Here is a 6331-nt window from a genome sequence, read left to right on the forward strand (position 1 = left end):
AGGCCAGGCGCAAGGGGGGGGGGCTGTACCTCTCCCCACAGGGAGCGGGCCCTGGGTCTCCGCCATGGCCGCCCCACGGCAGCTCCGCCCGAGCAAGGGACGAGGGGGCCAGCCGTGCCCCCCTCTCTCTGTTTATACAATGGATGGTCTATTGATATATTATTTCTCCCAGGACGGGGCAGAGGCAGCGGGGCGCCAAGACAGGGAGGGGCTGGGACAGTCCCAACGTGCAGCAGCTGCCCCGCCTCACAGTGCCCCCAGGCTGTCTGACTCTCATACTCACCCTGCTCCAGCCCCACAGCTGGGAGGCCACCAACCCGCATGGGACCTGTATGGATTAACTTTTAACCCACATTTAGACACGCCTAGAATGCCGGCATCCTTAGGCATATGCTTAATTGGAAATCTGACCCTGCCTGCCACACCACCGCAGAGCCTGCCCGAACTCCACCACCTCACTCTGCCATGCCACCTCCTGCCACGACGCCTTGTCACCTGCTGTAACCCTGCCATGCTGCTCCCTGCCACACCGCCCTGGAGCCTGCCATAACCTTGCCACACAGCCTCCCTTAGCTCACCATGAAACCCTCTGCCACACTACCCTGGAGCCTGCCGTAACCTCATCGAGTAACCCCAGCATGCTGCCCCATAGCCTGCCGTAGACCAATCAAGTCACCTTGCCATTCTGCCCTGTAGCCTGCTATAAAACTACTACATCACTCCCTGCCATGCAACCCAAATCATAAAAGATTAGCATTGGATATAGTGCAATCCCCTGCTCAACGCAGGACCAAACATAACCCCCTACATGTAAGCTGCCATAACCCCGCCATATCACCTCCTGCGATGGAATCTGCCATAACCCCACCATTTCACCCACTGCCATGCAGTTTGCTGTAACCCCACGTAAACCCCTGCCACATAACCTGCCGGAACCCTGCTATGCCACCTCATAGCCTACCATAGCCCTGCCATGTAACCTGCTGTAATACCATTACATCACCCTGCCATGCAGGCTCATGGCCTGCCAGAATCCCACCATGTCACCTGGCCACACAACCTGTCCTAACCTACCACATAATCTGCTGTAATCCCACCACATAAACTCTTGTAATCCCCACCTTGTCACCCTACCACACAGCCTGCCCTAATCTATCATGTAACTCTGCCTTGTCACACTATATCACCCGCTGGCCTGCTGTATCCACACCAACCCCCTATGTAACCTGCCGTAACACTTCCACAGCACCTAGCCACACACCCTTCCAGAAACCTGCCCGGTAGCCTGTTGTAACCCGGCCACGTCACCTGAGCATGCATAAACCCACCATGTAACCCGCCACACACCTTGCTCTAATCCTGCCATGGTGCCCCATAGCCTGCAATAACCCTGTCATGCTATCACCTGTAACCCCACCATGTCACTTAGTCATCCACCGTTCCCCATTGTAACCTTGCCACAGTGCCCCATAGCCTGCAATCCACTGCCCAGCCGCATCATACAGCGAACAGAGGAGGGTTTTTGTGTGGCTACAGCTGATCCAATCTCCAGCTATGGACGTGTTCTCCCATCGTTCCAGCTATATCCACTCTGGTGCTGTGGGGGAGGGAGGGTAGTTGTGGCACTCAGGAGGCTGGGTTTGTCACAGCCCTGACCCACATAGTAGAAAGGTCAAGCTAACATTTAAGTGTGGACCAGGCCAGAGTCCTGCCGTTAACAAGACCCAGACTGATGTTTGCTGTGTGGAGACCGAGCAGAGCCAGTGCTGAGGACACTGTAATTTGCATTGCAGGACGCTATAGGTGAGCACTTGAAGCAAACTGCATTTAGTCATAAGAGGGATGGTCTAGGTTGACTTAGTCATGCCTCAGTACAGGGGGGTGGACTAGATGACATCTTAAGGTTCGTTCCAGGCCTGCCTTAAATCTGTGATGTACAAATGACAGCGTTTGCTTTGGATCAAGCCAATTTCAAATGTGGCAGCATAAGCTGTAGCTTACATAATATTTATATTCTTAATTCTGCATTTTACTTACTAAAAAGGATGCTGTGCTTAATTTACAAACAACATACTTTTTTATAGATACATGCAGATGGTACGTTCCTATAATTTCAAAGACAGTGGAGCATGCAAACATTAGAAACCAGTGTGCCATTGGAGCCTTTATACATTACTAGTCATATATGGGCTACATCCTCTAATTTACTATAAACTAATGTAGTCTTTGCTGTGCCTAAATCTGCAGGAAATCCACATCTGCATAGCTGAATGCAGCAATCATGGAAAAGCTGCAGAACATTTTTGTCTGAGTACAGCTCACAATGGTCTGTTAAAGAGAAATGGCAACATGCAGTATGCCCGTTTTTAAAAGTTTATTTTATTATATTTTTAAACTTACAGACCACTTCATGTTTAACACAAAAATACCAGTGTCCAGTCATCACAGCTAAACAATTCTGTACACTCTGGCATCATGCTGGAGTAATTTGCGACTCACAACTGTTCTTCCACCATTGCTGCCACTCCATAAGCAAACAATTCTATTTTTTGACCATTTTACTGATCAATCGAATACTGTATTTTAACTAACAATGATTATTGGCACTACTGGGTGTTTAGTGTCCACAGTCAAAAAAACATTGTCAGTTTCTAGGATAACTGCACCTCTGACTTGCTGGTCTCTCTGAGCACACCCTCCTCAGGACCTGGCCTCGATCTGTCACCTCTCTCCAGGTTGAATCCTGCAATTCTCCCACACTCAGCCCAGGCCTTGGGCTGTAGTCCCCTGGTGCTTTGATTACTTCAAGGTCAGACTTAGGTACAGTCCCTGCAGTTCTGTTCCCTCCAGAAGCGCTCACTAGCAGCGACCAGACAGCCTTCTTAAAGCAATTCAATTGTTTATTTAGAACCAAAGCATTTTGCAGGATGATTTTAGATCATTAACCAGCTTTACAGATGTCAAGCTTACCAGATACCCAATTACCCCACGAGAACCTGCTTCCATACATAAAACCCCCTCTAATTATACACTCCCAGTTGTCACCCACCACCCCCACACTGGAACCCTTACGGGGTGTCAAACAAGTACAACTCATATTTGATGGGGACCCCATTCTGAAATAAATCTTTCCTGAGCCCCTCTTCTGGCCTTCAAACAGCCCCCCAGCCTCTCCAAGCTCATCATCAGAGGCAAGCTCCCCACAGACCAGGACACATCAACTCCAAGTGGCACCAGATGCAAAACCTGCAGACATATCCCCACTACTCCAATGATCAACATCCCCTACAACACACTGTCAAGATCCATGGATCCTACACATGCCTATCACAACATGTGGTGTACCTCATATGGTCCACTGAATGCCCCAATAGCAGCTATGTGAGTCAAACCAGACAATCACTACACTCTTGAATGAACTCACACAGGAAAATGATAAAAGAATAGCACCCTGTGGGTGAACACTTTTCACAAAGCGATCATTCTCTATTTGACCTACGAGTCCTCCTCCACAAAGGAAACCTGCACAGCACTTTCAAAAGACACGCCTGGTACTTAAATTCATCATTTTGCTAGACTCTAAAAATCATGGACTGAATAGAAGTATGGTTTATTAAAACCATCTATAGTCCACTACCACCACCCACCAGCTGCCTTTCCCTAGCTCCACCTCTCTTTCCCCCCCTATGACTGGAAGGGTGTTAACGGGATACTTCATCTTGAAATGTGTTAACTACTTATGCTAACAATCTGTTCCACCTTGTACTTAGCTGTGACACTGAGTACGTTTCCCAGACGTGAAGAAGAGCTCTGTGTAGCTTGAAAGCTTGTCTTTCACCAACAGAAGTTGGTCCAATATAAGATAGTCCCTCACCCACCCTGTTATCTTCCACCTGGGCATACTGGGTAGGTCTAAACTTCCAACAGAACCCCCAAGACTTCAAGGGACTGGGCAGCATAATCTGTTCCCTTAACATTCAGCACCACTTCAGCCTGTCTGCTTCAGGGATCATGTTTTTAGATCCTGCTCTATTTTTTGATAGCCACCCTTCACAGGGTCGAAGTCACTTTTTAACTGTTTATAGCCCTTTGATTGTTTAACTCCCACCACTGAGAAAACAAGGCTTGTAATTTTGTTGAAGAGAAGGATGTAGGATCCCTGAAGCGAAGATCTTTCCCCATTGTCTTTCAAGCTGGACAGTTCTTATCTGGGAGTTGTCCTGCTGGCTCACCCTCCACTGACTTAATCCAATATAAGCATATAATAACCATTTCATTAGCATCATACAAGGAGAGGTTTCTTACCTTGTATAGTAATTGGAGTTCTTCGAGATGTGTCCCACTGTGGGTGCTCCATGCCTGTGCACTCTTGATTGGAGATTTTTGTCAGCAGCTTCCACATCTGTTCCCCAGGCACCCTCGTGCTCCAGGATGGGATTTCTAGGGGAACGAGGGTGACCCTGTTGCCACTCCAGTTCCTTCTTAACCACAGAAGTCTGGCAAAAGACTGAGGCAGAGGGAAAGAAGAGCTGGTAGTGGAGCACCCACAGAACACAAAAATAATTCCAGCTACTGCACAAAGTTAGTAACCTCTCCTCCTTTGAGTAGTGTCCCTGTGGGTGCTTCACGTGAGGAGATTCCTGAGCAGTACTTCAGTTACTGAGGAGGGTGATGTACGGACTGTCAATCAGTATCGCCAAAAGCTCTGTCACCTCTGGAAGCAGGCACAAGAGCATAGTGCTGGGGAAACGGGCACCAAAGACCGGATGGCTGCCCTGCCTGAGAGAGCCCTATTGAAAAATATGCCTACAAAGATAGATTGAAGCCCTGGTGGAATGAGCAATCACTCTTGGGGTGAGGGAAGAGGGAGTGAACCCCTGAGGCTTCGTAACAGGTTAAGATGCATACTGTAACCCATTTGGACAATCGTTGGGTGGAAATCACTTGTCTTTTCATTTGCTGTGCAATTGAGATGAAAAGCCAGGATGAAGTCCTAAAGGGCCTATTTCTGTCTAGTAAAGGTGAGGTCTCTTCTTACATCCAGTATATGGAGGTCTGTTTCCTCTCTCAAAGAGTGAGGCTCAAGTAATACACTGGTAGGTGAATCTCCTGATTAACCTGGAATTCTGAAGAAATTTTAAGTAGGACACAAAGCTGTGGATGTAGCATCACCTTATCACCCCAAAACCCTGTATCACCCAACAAGGCTCCAAGTTCCCCTACCTTCTTGAAGTGATGGCTCTGAGGAATGAGGTCTGAAGGGACAGATGAAGGAGGGAACAGTTCCCTATAGATTCCAAATGGGGGTTTCCTCAGGGCATTGGTCCCATGGTGGAGCTGGCTCCTTGACAGGAGGGAAGAGATAAGAGGGTCCCTTGATAATCCTCATCGTGGCTGGGTGGGTGAAGACTGAAAACCTCTCACTGGAGGGGAGCGAAAAGCTGTGATGGCAGCTAGGTGAACTTCAATGGAGCGCAGCGATAAGCCTGTTTTTCAATTCAGCAAGTAACTGAGAATGTATTAGTTGAGATTCAAGAGGAGGTATAGATTGGTTACTACACCAAGTGTGGGAGTGTTTCTGCACATAGGTTTTCCCTGCCATGGCTTTACTATGAAGCAGTACTGTTTGTACTTCTGGGGAGAAATCTTGTTCTGTACCAGAGAGCCATCCAGTACCCACGCCTTGAGGTGAAATGTGAAGACATTGAGGTGGGTGATGAATCCTGATTCCTGGGTGAGGAGCTCTGCTGCCAGGGGAAAGCAGAGAGGCTGTCACAGAGACATGAACCAGCTCCAGGAAATACACGTGTCTCGGCCATGATGATGTTACGGGGATGGCTGCTAATTTACCTGTTTCAGTTTGTTCAGGAATTTGCGCACTACAGGCGCCAGGGGATAAACGTACAGCAATATGCAAGGCCAAGGAATGACTAGGGCATCTCACATAGAATTCCAGCTGTGCCCTCTCCTCAAGCAGAATTGCCTGCACTTCGCATTGGATGGTGTTGCAAAGAGCTCTGTGTGCATGACCCCACTTGAGGTTGATGGTGAAATGCCTGCTGAGGGAGCTCGCTACTGAATTCTGCAGTCCTGGTAGATAAACTGCTGAGATGCAATGTAATACACACCCATGCCATAGCTCTACTGATTTGGTGGGATAATGCTGCTCTGTTGTCCAATATTATTCTGACTGCATGGTCCCTGATGTAGGGTAGCAAGTGCTGGAAAGCGTAACAAACCACTCCGAGTTCCAACATGTTGATATGAAGTATTTGGCTTGAGCGGTGAGGTTTTGGAAGTGTACGCCCCAGCCTATCAGGAAAGCCTCTGT

Source organism: Gopherus flavomarginatus, chromosome 10 (assembly GCF_025201925.1).
Source record: "Gopherus flavomarginatus isolate rGopFla2 chromosome 10, rGopFla2.mat.asm, whole genome shotgun sequence".
Taxonomy (NCBI): domain Eukaryota; kingdom Metazoa; phylum Chordata; order Testudines; family Testudinidae; genus Gopherus; species Gopherus flavomarginatus.